Source organism: Camelus dromedarius, chromosome 9 (assembly GCF_036321535.1).
Source record: "Camelus dromedarius isolate mCamDro1 chromosome 9, mCamDro1.pat, whole genome shotgun sequence".
NCBI lineage: Eukaryota > Metazoa > Chordata > Mammalia > Artiodactyla > Camelidae > Camelus > Camelus dromedarius.
In genome coordinates this window covers 24,332,337-24,351,382 of record NC_087444.1, presented here as the reverse complement: position 1 = coordinate 24,351,382, position 19,046 = coordinate 24,332,337, and positions in this window count along the sequence as shown.

Sequence of the window (19,046 nt, the reverse complement as noted above, 5' to 3'; positions counted from 1 at the left end):
TTCACTGCACAAACTCAACTTTGCAACCCACTGCCCCCCACCTCCCCAGGAACAGCCGGCACCCAAAGCCCCTTCCTGAGCCTGGGAAAGGGATTCACTCACAATAGCACTTTGGCCAAGGATGTTTAAGAGCATCCTGCAAATAAATCCCCACCCCTGCAGCAAATAGTAACTTCTTCTCCCAAAGTTTAACTCACCCTCCTGTCTCAGCGAGCCCATTTCCAGCTGTTTCTCTGTCAGGCAAGGGAAGCCCCTGTCTCAATGCCCAGGGAAGAGACGGGTTTGTGGTGGAGATAAAGGGGAAGGAGAGAAAAATCCCAAACGCAGCAGTTTCTGGCGGAGTTAGTTTTCAACCTTTCTTCCCTCGCCTCCTCCAGAAACCAGAAGTCCGTTCATTCTGCATCTCTCCAGCAGCTGCAGAACTGCTCAGGGAGGGGTGGGGTGGGTTTTCAAAAAGGATCCAGAAGCCCCTTTCCCCGTGAGAGGTGAGGGTCTGAGGGGTTCATGCTGGGAGGGAGCCGGGCCAGCTGTCCTGCTTCAGCGGCAGGCTCTGCACTCTGAGTCCCACGGGGACAGCCAGTGTGGTCCTGCAAGAGAAGGGGGTGGGGGATGGGAAGGGCTTAGAAATAATCTCTCCATCAGCCAGGCAGCAGGCAGGAGCAGCAGCCGCTCTGCCAACCGCTTGGAAGGCAAGGAGAGCTGCCCTCCCTCCCCTCCAAGGAGGAGCATAACTCGGAGGGAGTGGAGGGCAACTTGAGGCTGGGGTGTCTGCAGCTATACCCGTTCCTGGCATCCCGGAGGCTCCCTGATGATGGGGAGGTGTGCAGGTAGAGGCTGCAGGAGGAACTTTTTCTACCTTTAACTAGCCCATGCCTGGGACAGGTTCAGTGAAACCCAGCATCCGAGCGCTGGGTGGGCGTTCTGGAGGCTGCGTGACGATCAGAGAAGAGGCGTGAGCATGCAGTCATACACGCCTGGATCTCTGGCTCTGATGTGAGTGATTGGGTGACCTTGGGCAGGTGACTCCATGCCTCTGAGCCTCAGTTTCTTTATTAGTAAAAAATATGAGAAGAAGAGAGGGTTCAGGGAGAGTCACCCCAGAAGGCATGGGGAAGGCTTCTTCTGTGGATTTGGCAGCACGATTGGGATAAAGAGGAAGAGACCCAGTTCTAGGGCCTGGATCCTGACCTTAGCTCTGCACTACCTTGCTGTGTGTCCTTGGTCAGTCACTTTGCCCCTCTGGGCTCAGTTTTCTCACTGGTCAAATGAGGACAGTGGAAGCAGTGATGGCTGAAGTGGCAAAACCATCTTCTCACGTAGGTGGTCCATGTACATTGGCTTTTATTAATTTTCTTAAGAGGTTTTGAGGCTCGGTCTCTTGGCTTCTGAAGGTGAGTTATTATTATCAGCTTCATTTTGCAGATGAGGTCTGGAGGTCTAGGGAAGAGGCTTGCTCAAGGTCACCTTGCTGGTTGGAATGTGTACTTAACAGAGACTTGGGGTTCTGATGCAAGGATCTGGGAGCGAGGAGGTCCAAGCTTCAGCCCACGGAGCTGCTGGCCTCAGTGGGCTCTCTGTGGCCTGGGCGATGGGATGAATCCAAGCAGGAACAGAGGAGCCAACAGAATGGAGGTGGTCTAGGGCAGCAATTTTTAAATGGTGTTGCCAGAAACCTAAGGATTCTACAAAAATGATCAAGGGGGCTGGAATGAGGAAAGACAAAGGGGAGGGCAGGGGGATGGGAAGCTGCCTCACCATGGCAGCCTTCAATCTGATCAGTTTCCTACAGTGAGTCTGTAAGTGTAACCCAAATAAATGCTGTGGCTCCACAAGGCCCAGTCTCCACACTCAGCCCACTCCAAGGGACCCCAGGGCACCTGCTAGTGATGGAGAGCCTCTGCCCCCTTCCCCGACCCCTCAGCTCTCTCAGACCCCACAGCTGCTCCAGCACCTCTCATAGACCAGACTCCAAAATCATCTGTCCAGGTCATTCTGGTTTTTTCCCCTCCTCTTTGTCTCCTCACCTCCCCCAGCATTTGTCACTTAACATCTCTGGCCATATCTCCCCCAACCTGTCTCCTCCCTCTCAGTTCTCTTTGGATCTGGAGTGCATGGGTTCAGATCAAGAATTTACCATTTCCCTGCTGGGTGACCTTCAGCAAGTTTCTTAACCTCTCTGTGCCTCAATTCCCACATCTGTGAAATAAAGATGACAGCACCTGCCTATTGGTTTGTTGTGAGTATTGCACAAGTCAATTTACATTTCTAAAGCACTTAGAAGATGTTCTGGGCAAGCAAAGCCAGTCCCATTTAAGTGCTTGCTGTTATTAGGATTATGATCTTAGCAAGTCCAAGTTACCCAGGAAGATTTTGTTAGAAGAAAGGAATCTGCTGTTTAAAACGTTTTTTAGGAGGAAAGTTGAGGGGCGCTGATCTAGAGTGAGCCCCTCCTAACTCGTGGAAGGACTGAGACCCAGAAAAGGGGAGAAAGAGTCTGAGCTTGCAGGGCCAATGGCAGGCCAGGCTCAGGTAGGACTCGCAGCTCAGTGCTCTTTCCATGGCCACAGTGCCTTCTATTAGCCCTGTTGCTTTGGCCAGGCTATAGAAACTTTGAGCTTAGTCTGGGGTCCAGGCCCAGGGCGTTCATCAAGTACTTCTACAGGGCTTGGTAAAGTTCTGATTCCCTTTCAGCTTAATGCCACTGCTTCCTGCCCACAATATTCCTGCCTGCTGTGTTCACTAGACCTCAGCTAACCAGGAAACGTAGCCAGGCCCCCATCCCTTTCCAGCCTCCTGAAGTCTGGGATACAGGACAGCCAAAGCCAGCCCGTCCTCACTGTCTTCTGAAAGACTGCCGCCTGCCATGCTTTCTGATACAGGGATGGCCTGTGACCAGGTATGAGTCTGCCAGGGCTGCTGGAACAAAGCACGCAAAGGGAGTGGCTTAAAACAACACAACTGTATTATCTTGTAGTTCTAGAGGCCGGAACTGCCAAATGGGTCTTCTGGGGCATTATCAGGGCAGCATTCTTGCTGGAGACTCTAGGGGTGAATCTATTGCCAGTCCCTTGGGGCTGCCCACATTCCTTGGAGGGTGGATGCCTCTCTCTGACCTCTGCTTCTGTCCTCTCATCACCTTCTCCGACCTCCCTGCCTCCCTCTTATAAGGACCCTTGTTATGACATTGAGCCCATTGGCTAATCTAAGGTCATCTTCGAATTTGAAGATTCTTAATCACATCTGCAGAGGTCCTTCTGCCGCGTCAGGAACATATTTGCAGGTCCGGGGGATTAAGATGTAGATATCTTTATGCCCAGTGAGGCCCATTTTGGACTTTTGGCCTCCAGATTTGTAAAATAATAAATGGATGCTGTTTCAAGCTGCTAACTTTGTTTATTACAGTAGCCATAGCGAATGGATATAAGCCCTGACTGACAGGCAGGTCACAAACTAGCCTTCAGAGATACTTGCCATTTGTTGGGGAAAAGGTGCTGGGAGGCTTGCCTGTACAGCCAGGCCTCCCAACACCTGCTTCCAGAAATTAAGATCCATCCATTCGTGCCACAAACACTTACTGAGATCTGGTCTGCTGTGGCTGTCACTCACTGGCTGTGCGACTTTGGGCAAGTCACCATCCCTCTCTGTGTTCGCATTCCTTCTCTCTCCCTCCCAAAACCTCTCAGGTTCCATCCCCAGAGGCAACGCCAATGGGAAATTTCCTTTCCTCTATATAGTTTTGTATTTTTTTTTAATGGAGGTACTGGGGATTGAACCCAGGACCTCGTGCGTGCTAAGCATACGCTCTGCCACTGAGCTTTACCTTCCCTCCCTCCTCATTTTGTATTGTTGACTGTTTTTTTTTAAATCATGGGCATGTGTTGATTCAAAAACTTTTTTTAAAGTTAAATTAAAAGGTGTCTTGGTTCCACTGGGAGGGGGAGCCAACATGGAAGAAAGAAAGAGATCATTTCTCAGAACTCCCACTGGAATGACCTCATCACAGTCCTTGGGGGTCCCCACAGTCCACTGGGGTCATTCAGCATGTCCTCATTGGGGAAACCAAGGCATCCTAGTAATTTTCATTATAGACTCTAAGTAAAAGCACATTGGGATCATTTCCCACTGGGAGTCCCAAAGTCCAGGGGCCTCCAGGAGCCAGGAAGATGACACCAGGCAGGCTGGCGGGGGCTGAGGGTTATTCAAACCCCAGTTCACAAAGACCAAATGTGGGTCCTGTGTTGTGGTAGCTTTACACTTTGAAAGCAGAACTACAACCCTGAATTTCATGATAAATCTCTCAAATTCTAAATGTTGCCAACTAATGAGAAATTTACAAAGCACCATGGAGCTCACTGCGTGCACATCTGATGACTCAGCAATTCCGCTCCTAGGTGGCTACCCGGGAGAAACGTGCACATCTGCTCACCAGAAGGCACTGGTTAGAGGGCCTGTCACTGCACTGTTGTAACAGCAGCCAATTGGAACGCCCACTCACAGGAGAGTGGGTCCATAAATCATGTGTGCTCCTGCAGTGAAATACCATACAGCAGTGGGGGTGCACACACTTCAACCATTTGCAACAGCATGGAAGAATCTCATAGTCATTATGGAGACAGACACAAAAGGGCAGATACAGCAGGATTCCACTGACAGAACTTTCAAAAACAGGCAGAACTAATCTATGGTGATAAAAGTCTGGAAAATGACTGCCTTCGAGGGTGCAGAGTGAGTTCTGGGGCCTGATTACAGAGTGTTTTGAATCTGTGCAAGTGATGTGTGTACTTTAATATGTATGTTGTATTTAAATTGAAAAACTGGGTCTGAAAAACAACTATGAAAGATATTTTGGAAAATAGAAATTTAATTATAGACTGAGTATTAGATGATGTTAGGGAATTATTGTTAATCAATAACTATTTCTTTTTAAACCACCACTGCTATGGAGGGCCAAATAAGACATATCAGTGGGCTGAATTCAGCCTTGGGCACCCAGTTGAGACCAGATAATCACAAGTGAATGGCTTTGAAGTGGCTGGGCTTTCAAAGCTGTTTCAGCCCTGGAACCTCTGTTTTTTTGTCAATCACCGCTGAATCCTGCAGTTACTCCCGGCTCTGTCTCCACCTGGACCAAGCCTGCCTTCCCTGCCTTCCAACTTGCTGGAATTCTGAGGACCTAGAGACAACCCAGCGATGAAGATTTGCCTGACCATCTCCCTCCTTCCTTCCTTCTACCTTCCTTTTCTAGAAGGAAGGAGAGAGATGGTTGGACCAATTATAGCTGCCTCAGCTTTCTGTTTAAAAATATTGCTCAAGATGTAATTATTCCCAGTGAAAGATGCAAGCTCTTTCTGAAAGTGAGTCTGTCCTCCGGCGGTTTGCAGAAGTTGGGGACTGGCAGGGACAGTCACTGCTACAAAGGCACAGCCATTGCTTCTGAGTGCCAGACAGCTGAGTCCTTTTTATTGGATGTGGGATTGCCCTCCAAGGAGACCAGATGTTTTATATTCTGGTTGGGGGATTACAGTGCAGAGCATGTGCTGGGGTCTCAGCTTCCCCTACTCTCTAGATGCTTGTAGATTTTATTATGACGTTTTTCAAACAAGCAGAAAAATTGCAAGACTGGTATGATGAATGTCCCTATTCACTGCCTAGGCTCATAACTACTAGCATTTTGTCATATTTACTTTATATATGAATGTGTATATATATATATATATTTATTTACTTATGCAACATTTCAAAGTAAACCACAGATACTGCGATAATTCACCCTGAAATCTTTATCATAGACAACCAGAAAAATGAAGTTAATTTCTACATAACCAAAAAACCATTATCACATCAAATATGATTAGTCATCATATAATATTCAGTCTATAATTAAACTTCTGTGTTTTCCAAAGTATCATTTATAGTTGTTTTTCAGACCAACATCCAACTAAGCATCACATAGGACATTGGCTGATTATGTTTCTTTACTCTTTTAAACTCCAATAGTCTTCGGTTCCCTCCCAGGACCTTCTCCCTCCTCACCCCACCACCCCTGCCATGACAATGACTTTTTAAAGAGATCAGGCCAGTTGTCTTGTAGACTGTTTCTCCTTCTAGATTTATTCCATGGTTCCCAAGTGCCCCTTTCTCCCTCTATTTCTGGAAATCAGGTCTAAAGTATTGATTACACTTGGGTTAAATAGTTTTGGCAAGAATGCTTTATAGGTGGGGACCTGGGCACTCAGGATGCTTGGCTGTCCCCCAGGGATGACACCAAGATGCTTTACTGGGTTAAAGTGGCCACAGCAGATGTGTCCATTGTAAGGGCATGTTTCCCTTTCACGATTAGCAAGTGTTCTGGGGGTGATATTGGGACCTAAACTCTTTTTACTCTTTGGTGCTGCAGTGAAGAAGATACAAGAACCTGGGGAAGGGGGTGTTGGATGGCAGATAAGGAGCCTCACTGCTCCCTCCCACCCCAGTGTGCTCCCAGTGCTCCCAGACAGTTTTCAGGGTCGAGAGCAAGTCTAGTCCTTTCTCTTTTGTTGCTCAGAGAGGACCATGCTGGGCACCGAGAAGGGGGCCATCACCACTACATATCACTGAGCTCTTTCTATGGACCATGCGCTGAATGAAATACACGTTTTAACCCCTCCAACAGCACGATAATCAGTGGTGGATTCAATTACTCTCCCAGTTTAGAGATGGAGACACCAAGCCTTGGAGAATCCTATCTGCAGTCATCTGGGATTCAAAACCCAGTCTGTCTGCTGCTGACCACTTTGCCACACTGCACCGACATTTCAAATTCCACCAAGGCTAAACACCTGGGGCCACGTCCCTGCCTCCGGAGGTAACAGAGGCCAGAAGGGTTCAAGGTTGAGTAAGCAACATGAGACGAGACCAGGTACAGATTAAGCTGTGACTAGTAACCTTAAGGTGACGAAGATCCTGAATTTTACTTTCCATTTAACCTATTTTTAACCTTTATGTATCATTTTGAAAACTACTTATGATTATAATGACTTAATACAACAGATACTGGTAATTATCATAGAGCTATGATTTTATGAATTTCTGTTTCTTTTCTTTTTTTTTTAAATAGAGGTCTGGGGATTGAACCCAGGACCTCATGCATGCTAAGCTCTTCCTCTGAACTATCCCCACCCTCTATGAGTGTTATTTTTTAGTGGTCAGGACAGTTGGATAGTTTATCTGGCCTATTACAAAGGCGTCCACGCAGATCAGGTTGAAGATGCTTGGCTTCTGCTGGAGTTCCACTCCCCACCAATTTCTGCTCGAGGGTGGAGAATGAAGGGTGTTCAGGGGTGATTAAGACCCAGCCCTGGACTTGTGGGCTGCACATCGGGGAGACAGACTCACAACTGAGTGTCACAACTACGGATTTAAAGAAATGTTAATGAGGTAAACCACTGAGTTTTTGGAGGACAGGGAAATTTGAGATGGGTTCTAATTGGGAGAATCCTAGGAAGATTTTTGCAGGAAGGGCCATTTGAGCTGGGCATGGAAGTAGGAGTAGGAGTTTGAGCAGTGACCCTGACAAAGGCCTCTGGGGCTGAGGGGAATGCAGGAGTGAGGACTGAAGTATGCAGAGGGAGGCCTGTCTGGAGAGTAATGTGGTCAGCAGGAAAGGACCATCAGTTATTATGTTAGAAAGGGAAATAGGATTCAGAGAGAACATGGCTTTGGGTGCTGGATTGGGCATTTGGATGTATTTTTTTATTTGAAGTATAGTCAGTTTACAATGCTGTGTCAATTTCTGGCGTACGGCACGTTTGTCATGCATATACTTACATGTATTTGTTTTCATTTCATTATAGGTTAAGATATTGAATACAGTCCCCTGTGCTATACACTATAAACTTGCTGTTTATCTATTTTATATGTAGTAGTATCTGCAAATCTCGAACTCCCAATTTATCTCTCCCCCCCGCCCCAGTTGCCATAAGTTTGTTTTCTATGTCTGTGAGTCTGTTTCTGTTTTGTAAATAAGTTCAATTGTGTGGGCACTTGGTTCTTATTCAAAAGGCATTACAGAGTTGTTAAAAGAACTCAGGAAGACTATGACCAGTTCTGACGTACCTGAGGGAAGATATGTACCAGATAAAGACATTGGCGAGGTGGGCACCCCAGTTAGGAGACCATGAGAGGAGGGTGCTAGGCAGAAGGCAGGGACTGGAATGAGGTAGGCGGCGGGAGGGACAAGGGCGTGATTCAAGAGGAGAGTTGGCAGGGTGTGCGGAGTCCGGTGTGCTGGGTGGACGGAGGATGCGGTGCAGGCAGTGAAGGTCAGCTAAGGTGACCCCAAGGTTTCCAGTCTGTGTGGCAGAGCAGATTTGGGGCGGGGCAGTAACCCAAATAGGAAGCAATAGAGGAGAAGACGTTTGGGAGAAAGAGGATGTCAGCCTTGAACATACTTGGTTGAGGACACCCAGCTGCACGTGTTTGGGAATTGGAGTCCAGAGTGCAGAGAAGAGCTGGGGCTGGGAGCACACGCAGGAGTCTCCTCAGCACCCCATCCAGGGAGCGGAAGTCACCCCCAGCGAGGTGCGGGGAGGTCCCAGGTTGTGTGGAAAGCAATGAATTTCTTCTGGAGCAGCTCTGGGTCCTGGGAGGCCTGGAGGGTGCTTGAGGGAAAGGATTCCTCACCCCTCTACCTACCTCCAACCCCCGCGAGGCCAATGCCTGGCTGAGAGGCAGGGAGTGAGTGGGGATTCGGGCTTGAAGGGAATGGCACCAGGCTGACCTGAGTGCGTCCCGGAACTGTGGACTCCCTCCTGGTCACGGGGGGCCCGGCGGGTTTCTTCTCCTGCCAAGAGAACCCCCTTGGAGAGCCTCGTGGAGCCCCTTGGGGGCATCGGTGGGAGGGAGGCCCTTTCAGAGGTTCCCAGGGTTTCTAAGGAACAGACTGATTGAGTCTGTTTGGGTCCAGCAAACACGGCCCTCCCACCGCCAGGGGTCACTGCACCTTATCAGGCTGCAAATTATTTCCTGTAAAGGGCTGAGAGTCTTAGAGGGACCCTCTCTGCACCCTGTCGTCTCCAACCCAACCCCATCCCCGGGAAACATCCAACCTCACACCTCTGCCCCTGGAGATGTGTGCTCCAAGGCGTCTAAGGAGAAGCATGTTGTTCCAGGTGAGTCCGGGGAACGCAGGCCAAGGGGGTTCCCTTCTGGGCACTTTCTCAGTGATGTGAACCATCTGACCTGAGAAGTGCCCTCCTGGACCGAGGGCTGGCTGGCCAGGAACATGGCCTGGGCCCCGTGGGGCTTCACTGGGTCCCTGGCAGGACTGCCTGGCAGAGGGGAACCAGCTGGAGTTTCCGTGGGGCCCAGGTCATGGTGGACAATTCTCCCAAACATCCCTGCAGGAGTGGAGTCTGCAGCGGTGAAGGTGGGGGTGGGGGGTGAAAAGGCCCAATGGCAGGAGATGCGAACTGCTGAGCCCAGGAGGCCACTAGTGGTGGTTGGGAGCCTCCAGGGTGAGCACTGGGAGGGAGAGAAGCTGGCTCATTGTTAGGTGGCCTTACTTTTGGAGGCCTCCTCTAGCAGAACATCCAACTTCTGAAATGCATTCCCACCCAGAGGAGCGCTTTGCTTTGCAAGAGATGGGAACATACTTATTTATTATTGTGCACTGGCGATCTTTTGGCTGCAAGGAGCTCAGGGAATTTTGGATTGGTCCAATTCCTTGGCTCCTCCCGTACCTGCTTAAATAGGCCTATTCAAAGGGAGACAAAAAAGCGACAGGCTGGTTTCAATGCGACGGACTATTTTGGATGTGAAATTGGCCAGTGAACAAATACATGTGTTAACCGTCAAAATCTATATTAATAGCAGCAGTTTTTTTCTCATGGTTTGGAAGCTTTGTTTTCAGAATCGTGCATCTTTTAGTAGGCCTGTCAGAAGCTTGGGGGTCCAGGGGTCTTGGGGGCCAGAAGGGCCTGATGGAGGCGGAGGAGGCAGGGGAGGACTGGGAACCTAGGAGAAGAGCTAGGAGCCCGAGGTCTCCAGGAGGACAGCAGCCGAGGGGAGGCAGAGACTCATGTCCAAGTTCAGGATGTTAGGACGCGAGCAGTTTTAGAGGAAGGATGCCAAGGTCCCCAGTACAGCTGGCGATGGGTGGTCAAGGTGGCCGGGATTCACAATAGGAAGATGATGAAAAACTTTAAGAGTAAGGGAGGTAGATGCTCTTTGTCCTTTTAATGTCACACAACAGCCTTGACCGATAGGCCAGCCTGTGACTTATTTATAGTTGCTTTCCTAAGGAATCGTGCCTTTGTTCAGCTCTCTTTTTACTATTCATTAGGGTCCAGAATTGAAAGTGAATATGCTAACTAGCAAATTTGTGCCTGCAAGAGATAGATATGACTTCTCTCTGTTAACGAAGAAATCCCCAAGGATGCGGTTTCCTTGCCCTGCAGAAGGCTGCTCGGTTTTACATCTCACCCAGTAATCTGATCTCAACAGTCTCGGCTGCCCATTAACAATAGGTCCTCACATGCTTCTTGGACCATCTTTGCCATCCTCTTGGCCCCTTTGTTAATGAGCACAGTCAGTTTTCAACACGCATTCATCCTACGTTGGTAAGAGAAACATTAAAAAAAAAACTTCTTGAAAATTTTATTTTGATGCCCTTTCCTAGCCAAAGAGGTCAGCTGGAGGTCCAGGTAGGGCAGGCCTGGGGGCCGTTGGGACCTTTAGGGAGTTTCGGTCTCTTGGTACTCAGATGCAAGCAGGACAGCCCAGAGCCCAGCTCAAAGTTTGTTTATGTCAGTCTGTGTTTCCAGGTACCAAATTCTGTTCCAGGAACCTACTGCTGTGAAACCATCTCAAACTTAGTGGCATAAAATAATGAGCACTTATGATACATAAAAAAGAATCATGGGTTCTGTGGATCAGAAATTTGGGTCTAGCAAGGCAGGCTAATGTCTGCTCTGTGATGCTGGCCGGGAGACCCAGAAGCTGGGGTGACTTCAAATCTGGGGCTTGCACCTTAGCAGGGATGGCCAGAGGCTGGTCTCATCTGGGACTGTTGGCCAGAGCGCCTCCAGATGGCCTCTCCAGGATGGCAACCACAGTGGTTGGTCAGACCTCTATCCTGGCAGCTCACGGCTCCTGTGGGCCAAGGGGGAGATGCATGTTCTTTCGTTACCCAATCTCAAAAGTCACATAGTGTCACTTCTGCTGTATTCTATTGGTCAAAGCCATCACAAGCACACCTACACCCAAAGGAGGGGTCACAGCCCCAGCCTCAATGGGAGGGGCATCAAAGACTTTGTGGTGGTGTTAAAGCTGTTACTGCTCCTTTAAATTTCCTTCCTCTTTGGTCATCTGATGACCTGTAACCTCCCATGTCTCATAATAAACCGCGAGGCTTTGTCAGAAGCCAAGGGAAGAGCAGACCTCCAAATTCAGGCTTTGTTCTTAGTCCTATCATCCTTGGGAATTTTATCCAGTCATTTTATCTTCTTTTTCTTGGTTTCTCCCATTTTGAGGGTGGAGCTTCCAGTAATGTCTGTCTATGGGACTCAAAACACAACAAAAAAAATATGCCTATTGACATGAGAGAATGTTCATTCTACATTGGGTAAGGGAAAAAGGCAAAGGAAAAATAAAACGGAAGAATATCTATCAAGATGCTAAGTGGTCATCTCCGAAGTGGAAGATTTAGACCTGATTTCTATTTTGTTGTTATGTATATGTTTTTTTCTTCTTATACAAAGCTCAAGAATCATGTAGAGATTAAACTCACAGGCTCTGAGGTCAGACTGCCCGGGTTCAAATCTCAGTTCTCTCCATCTCTAGCTTTGGAACCTTGGTCAAATTACTTTGACTCTCTGAAACTCAGTTTCCTCATCTATAAAACAGAGCTGACAATAGACCAATAGCACCTACCTCAAAAGTAGGATTGTTGCAAGGATTAAATAAGACAAGGACAGAAAGCATTTACCATAGTGTCCAGCACTGAGTAAGCAGTCAAGGTTCAGGATTATTCTTAGTGATATTATTAATAATAACTTCAATAAACATAACTGATCAAAGGTTATATAATTTAAAAAGGGCAAACAAACCATAGATTTACACAGAAACTTAAAAAAACAAAACAAAACGGGGTCTTAATTGTTTCTAATGTCCTGAGAACAGCGTCTCGTGTAAGTGTGTGTGTGTTTTATCAGGGGCATAAAGCCAATTTTACTGCTGGAAAAAATCTCATATTTGCTCTCATCTTTTAAGAGCACTTTGGCCCAGACATATTCTGCCTTCCTGAAGATTTTGAAAATCTAGGGCAGCGATCTTCCTTGCAGGGGACAAGAAGGTCACTAGAAGAGTCTGCTGTCCCACGGAGCCTCAATATTCTAGAGCAAGTCCTCAATCAGGCAAGATTGAGAAGCTAAAAGCAATGAAATAATTGACCTGATTTTAAAAAAATGCAGAACCTTTGTTCTCTGCTGGAACACAGAAACATTTGTTACCCTCCAAAGAAATACTGTTCGACTGGTTTTGCTGTCAGCAGAAATTTTGGCTTTTGCACCCAGTACCCTTCTTGGCTAAACAAGTAGGAAGGACAGACAGAACTCTCAGTGGTATATTTGGAGCAGGTCTGGGTGAACAGACAGTGGTGGAGAAGGGGTGACAGTCTTCTTCCAGCCACAGGGGAAGGCAGAGCCTCCAGCAGCACCATGTCTCAGGAGCAGGGCTGGCCTTGCATCTCGCTCTGTTGTCAGGGGTAAAGTTGGACCGGAGCTGGAAGTTTGTCAATTATGCTCCCCGCATAAGGGCTGGCATTGAATGGGCACACAGTCAGCAGTGGATGGATGGATAAATAGAGGACTTCAATGGAGTGAGAGGCACTTTCCTGACCCCTGAGCTTCTGGGGACTGTGCTTGGGAGCTGTGACCAGAATCCAAAGTCAAGGACACTTTTTGTTCATTTTTCTGCACTCTGTGTAGGGCTTACCTGGCTAATGATAAGAATATTAAAGACCAACCATCTCTCCCTTAGGGATATGGTACTGGGGTTGCAGAAAACAAGATTTATTTTATTCCAAGTGATTTCCCACATTTTCTCAAATAAGCCTGTGTTATTTTCATATCTCCATATCAAATATATATCTCTCTACAAAAATCCAAAGGCACATTCCATTCTCCTCTCAACCCAGAATCCCTGTTTCCATCTTGTGTGTATTTCCAGACCCTTTTCGACACATTTTGTATTAAATGCTTGAGGGCTTGCTGCGTGCTTTCCTTCATGACCTCAGTTCGCCCCCACCCCCGTAACACCTTTGAGATAAGGTTGTTTCACATCATCTTTTTGCAGATGAAGCAGCAGAAGCTCAGAGAGGTTAAACAACTTGTCTGAGGTCACACAAATGCCCTCAAATGCCCTCCTGGACAGCTCCATCCTTGTATATATAATATGGCAAAACTAATTTGCAAATACATTTTTTATGATATAAAAGGTCAATTCATTTTTTTTAATAAGTAAAGGTGAGGATGACAGCTGGCTATTAAGGGCAGAGGACCTGATGACTTCTTTTTCCTGTGGCTGAAAAGATGGCAGAGATTAGACCACTGGCCCAGAGGGGCCTTCTGAAACACGCTGAGAACTAGGCTTTATCAATCACCATGAAATAAGCAGCTCTGGTGAATCAAAAAGGCCACTCTACACAGTATGTGCTCCAAGTCTGGCAATAAACATCCTGGTGGGGTTTGGGGTTGGGAAGGCCAGGGTGGCCACCTCGTCCAGGGAGCCCCCCGTCCCTGACATACCTCTGTCCTCTGCCACCTTTGAGTCACACGTCATGGTAACTCGCTCCAGGCCTTCCCTTTCTCCTGATTGCCATGTCAGCCCTAGTGCATTTTGTGACCCTAAACAGCACATCACACTGATGTCACTGTGTGCTCTTGGGCAGGGGCCTCTCTAGCAGCCAAGAGTGCAAGTGACAAAGAGCGAATAGAAGCTTCTGGCGAGGTGAGCATGCTGACATCTCGGCTGTGGCCCCTGGCTCGAGATGCTGGCCCCACCACAGCCCCTTGAAGACCAAGTGAGCTCAGAGTCCTCGTTCCAGTAGTCCAGGTGTGCCGAGAAGGCCGAAGGTCTGAGGAGTGGCACTGCCTGCCATAAACGCAGGCAGCCAGCCAGCGCTCTCTGTCACTTGGAACTCTTTCCAGAGGGTCAGCAATCACTTTGATACCATCAGGTCCTGTTCTCCAAGAGGTGAGGGTAGAATTTCATTTCGTTATGGTGGGAATTTAATTGCCTTCAATTGCACCATCTTACTCCTACTGTGAGTGTTGAGGGCTTTGAAGATTAAAGTATGCAGAGAAATTAATTATTTAAGGAAAAGCATTTGAGCGGGAGACAAAATAAACCTAGATTAAAAACCAGGAGATTCAAACTTGATTATTGGTAGCGCGCTCTTCATGCTTGATAAAAAAATAAACAGTAGCTGACACTTGCATGACATGTTGTAATTTACTAACTTGTAGAACGTAGCTCAGTCTTACGTGATTCAGTAGGTCTTTGATATGGGTATATCACTCCACTCTCACAGGTAAGGGTGCCAAGGCCCAGAGAGGTGGAGTACCTGGCTCAGGGTCACACAGCTTCAAAAGACCAGAGCAGGAATTTGAACCCACGTTCAAAGTTTCTATGACTTCTAGGTCCACTATTCCTCTGGGGCTGGTTCAATAGAAAGATATATTCATTCCTGCAGAAAGTGTTCAATGAGGCTCTTTGTGACTCTGGCTTTTCTTATTCATGATGTATTGATTTGAGGCTGAGAAATAACCATTGGCAAATGTATTTGGAAATAGAACAAATCCCATGGTGCCAATGGGGACACTTAAGCTATCAGAAATTACATGCAAGGCTCACCATTGCTTTGGGTAGCTGCTTTGGGTAGAATGTAGACTCAGTTATGGAATCAATTGAGGCTGACGACACAATAATGAGGCAATTGAATGGGTTCCCACAGCCTAATTCTGATCCTTGTGTGTGTAGAGAAGCCAGATTTCCATTTGAGCTCAGGTTCAAGCTCCATTGTCTTCTCCGCTGGAAGTTATTAGACGCCTGGGGTTGATGTAATTTTCAGAGGGTAAAATGGTAGCTGTCGCTTAGTGAGGTAGAATTTGTAACGGTGGTTAAGCACTGGGTAATTGGACAGACCAATGCGAAAACCCTCTGAGCAGCCTCATCTGAGCAGTAGCTCTGGCAGGACACCCCACTTGTCAGCTAAACCGCCATCGCCTCGTCATCCCAGCAGGGTAATAGCAGTGTCTCCAGTGTAGCAGCGTTGTTGGGGGAGGCCTGCTGGGTGCCCCCTGGGTTTGCAGCAAGCAGTCAGTAAACATTCCCTGCTATGACTGTTGTTGCCAAGGATAGTGAGCCACGTGTGTGCACATGCGTGGGCTTTACAACCATGAGAATGTCTAGAAATTAGGAATGGGATCTCAGGGACTGCAGCTCATTGATGATTCTGAAATCCTGGGAAAATTATCTTCTTTTGGCTTCCCCATTTATGAAATGGACTTAACCTCAATTATCTGTAAACTTCCTATCTATGTAAGACATGCTTAGAGTCTGGAATCCTTGTTCCAGTTCATACAGGTGGGGAAGGAGCTGGTTACAAACACCTGGGAGGTGCCTGGGAGGGGATGGGAGGCAGTAGGTTGTGGTGGGGAGTGTGGTGAGCTAGGCGGGTGAGTCCCATTTGAAGGAGTCACTGCGACTCAGGAGCAGCTGACTGTTGCACACTGCCAGATTTTCCTGTTTGTTCAAGACAAGCCGGAGTACAGATTTTTATATAGAACTTTGCAATTTTGAAATTGACAGCTAATTAAAAAGAAAATTTCAATCCCTGACATTCCAAACAAAGCTGTCTGAACATCAGATTCAGACTTGGCCCGCATTTGTGGCCTCTGAACCAGCTGTGTCTCCAGGCCAGCATAATTCCCAGCCAAGATCACCCTGAAGACTGGATGATCTTTAACATTTTCCTTTAACATTAAGACCCATATTATAGTCTTGATAGCACCAAGAAGGAGACGGAAAAGGTCTCTCTTCTAGAAATGGTTCATCTGTTAGCTCTCTGGGCTCAATGTGGTTGATTACATCATCCTGCAGGGCTGCTCCTCAGGCAAAGGGCTTCAGGGGAGCCCCCTCAATCTCCCCCAACCCCTTCAATTTCCACCATTTGTGCTGGAGACTCTGACCTCCTTGGACCCACAACAGAGTTTCCCTTTTCAGTTTTCCATAGTTCAAATGAGCTTCAGAGTTCTTTGGGGTGTTTTTAAAAAGACATACCTATAAGTAAAACTATGTTTGTAAATAAATATTTATAAATTTTCTAGATAAAATATGCATATCGTAAAATTTACCATTTTAACCATTTTTAAGTGTACAGTTACAGAGCACTAAATGCATTCACCTTGCTGTGTAACCATCACCACTATCCACCTCCAGACTTTTTTCACTTGCAAAACTGAAACTCTGTCCCCATTAAATGATAACGTCCCACCTCCCCATCTCCCCAGCCCCTGGCCACCACCATTGTACTTTCTGTCCCTGTCAATTTGACTCCTCTAAGTACCTCATATGAGTAGAATCTTACAGTAGTTGTCTTTTTATGTCTGGCTAATTTCACTTAGTTTGATGTCTTCAAGGTTCATCCATGTTGCCATACTTGTCAGAATTTCCTTCCTTTTTAAGGCTGTGTAACAGTCCATTGCATGGATGTACATGCCACGTTTTGCTTACTTATTCATCCATCAACGGACACTTGTTCTTTTGGCTGTTGTGACTAATGCTGCTACGTACAGGGGGGTGTAAATATCAGTTTATCATCAGTACTTTTGGATATATAGCCAGAAGTAGAATTGCTGAATCACATGGCAATTCTGTATTTAATTTTTGGAGAAACCTCTCTACTGCTTTCCAAAGCAGCTGCAGTATTTTACATTATTTCCCCACAAGGGTTCCAATTTCTCCACATCCTCACCAACACTTGTTATTTTCTATTTCTTGTCTTTTAGAAAATAAGAGCCATCCTAATGGGTGTGATGGGCTGCTTTTCTAGGGCTCATGATAAGGGGAGGAGGGTGAGAACATGAGGGACCTGGGAGACAGAAAGTCCTTGAGAGGCTCCGTCATACGTGGTAAGCACTGTCCAGAGCTGCACTGTCTGGTAAATGTAACTCAAAGTCCAGTCCCTCCTTGAACTGTGTCCCATCGCGTGCACACAGTTCAAGGGCTCGGTAGCCACTTGTAGTGGTTGGTGGCTGCCGTATTGGACAGTGCAGATCTAGAACATTCCATCATCACAGAAAATTCTATTGGCTAGTGCTGCTATGAAGGTTACAAAATGCATGTACAGAAATATATCTCATTTTGATGTTTGAGACTCCAGTATCTGCCTTGTTGGTGACTTGAGCTAAGTCATGCAGCCTCTGGGTGCTAGAATCAAAAGGAGAGTCCCTCAGATTCTTGGTCCAGTGTCCCACGTTCCCTTCCTCTCTGTTCAAGTTCACACAGAATGTGGAGGGCAGGGGATGGTGGGGGTGAGGGGGAGGGAGTTGATACTGGCCTCACAGCATTTCCCAGGCCTTCTTTTTAAAGATGAGTTGCCTGTGCTTTTACTTCCTGTGTGATCTGCTAATATCTCCTGTCTAGTGGTTTATTAAAAGTAATGGACCAGATGCTCCAAGGATTATATCACCCTCATAGCCTGGTGGCTCTGACAACCTTTGACTTTAATCAGCTTCCTGACTGCAGCAGGCTCAGGAGAGTCCATGACCTCGTGGAGCCAATTCTCTCTTCTTCTGCAGTAATATAGTGTCATCTGGGTACATAGCCATGCAGAAGAAAGACTACATTCCCAGCCTCTCTTGCAGCTAGGCATGGTCATGTGACCAAGTTCTGGCCAATAGAATGACAGTGGAGGGTCAACCTGGCAGCACTGGGAATCTGTTTTAAGGGATGGCTGACAGGCATGTGCCCTCTGTTCCTGCCTTTCTCCCTTCTTCCCTTTTCGATACTGTTGTCTGTAACTGTCACCTTGGTTCCTGAGGACAAAGTCGAATGTTAGGGATGGAGGCGTGGAGCAGAGCCCCCACACAACCCTGAACTGCGAACTGCTTTTGTGAAAGTGAATCAAGCTGCTGTCTAGGTTAAGTCACGGTTATTTTCGGTCACAGTTACTTGCGGGCAAATCCAATTCTAACAGATGAAGTAACTAATAACAGTGGCTCACAATATGTCCAGCCCTCTCTATAAACCGTTAGCCCTCAGAACAGCCTTAATAAAGCAAGGATTCTCAACTGGGGGATGATTTTGCCACTGAGGGGATATGAGGCAATGTCTGGAGAGATTTCTGATGGTCTGACTGTGTGCTGGGGGTGGAGTGGGGTTGGGATGCTACTGATATCTAGTAGATCAAGGCCAAGGAAGCTGTCAACCTCCTACGATACACAGAACAGTCCACCCCACAAGAATGATCTGGTTCCACGTGTCTGTAGTCCTGAGGTTGTAACGCTCTGGGTTTTGTTTTGTTTTGTTACCTGTAAGGAAATTGAAGCCAAAGGGCATAAATCATTTGCCTGTGGTGATGCAGCTTGTAAGTGGTAGAGCTGGGATTCAAAAGCAGGTAGTCTCAGTACAGAGGTGAGGGTTGGTGTGCACCATGGGGCAAGGCATGGGATGCACTTAACATGTCCTCCAAACACCCTACATGTTCCTGCCTCATCTCCAGAAGTCCGGCAGCTCCTGGATCTGCCAGTCATCGCAAAAGTGACCTTGAGCTGCTCACCTCCCCTCTGGGTGCCCCAGTTTTTTCCACTGTACGAGTGGGGAATGGTAAAGCCCACATACCTGTTGAGAGTATTGGTGAGCTCAACACAGCACCTCTACAGGGGCGCTCTGACCAATCAGAATGGACTTAAGCCCAGTGCAGCACTCTGACCAATCAGAATGGACTTGAGTTTTGGTCCCAGAGGCCCCATCTGTGTAGGGTGAACCCTTTAGTTGCCAGACTA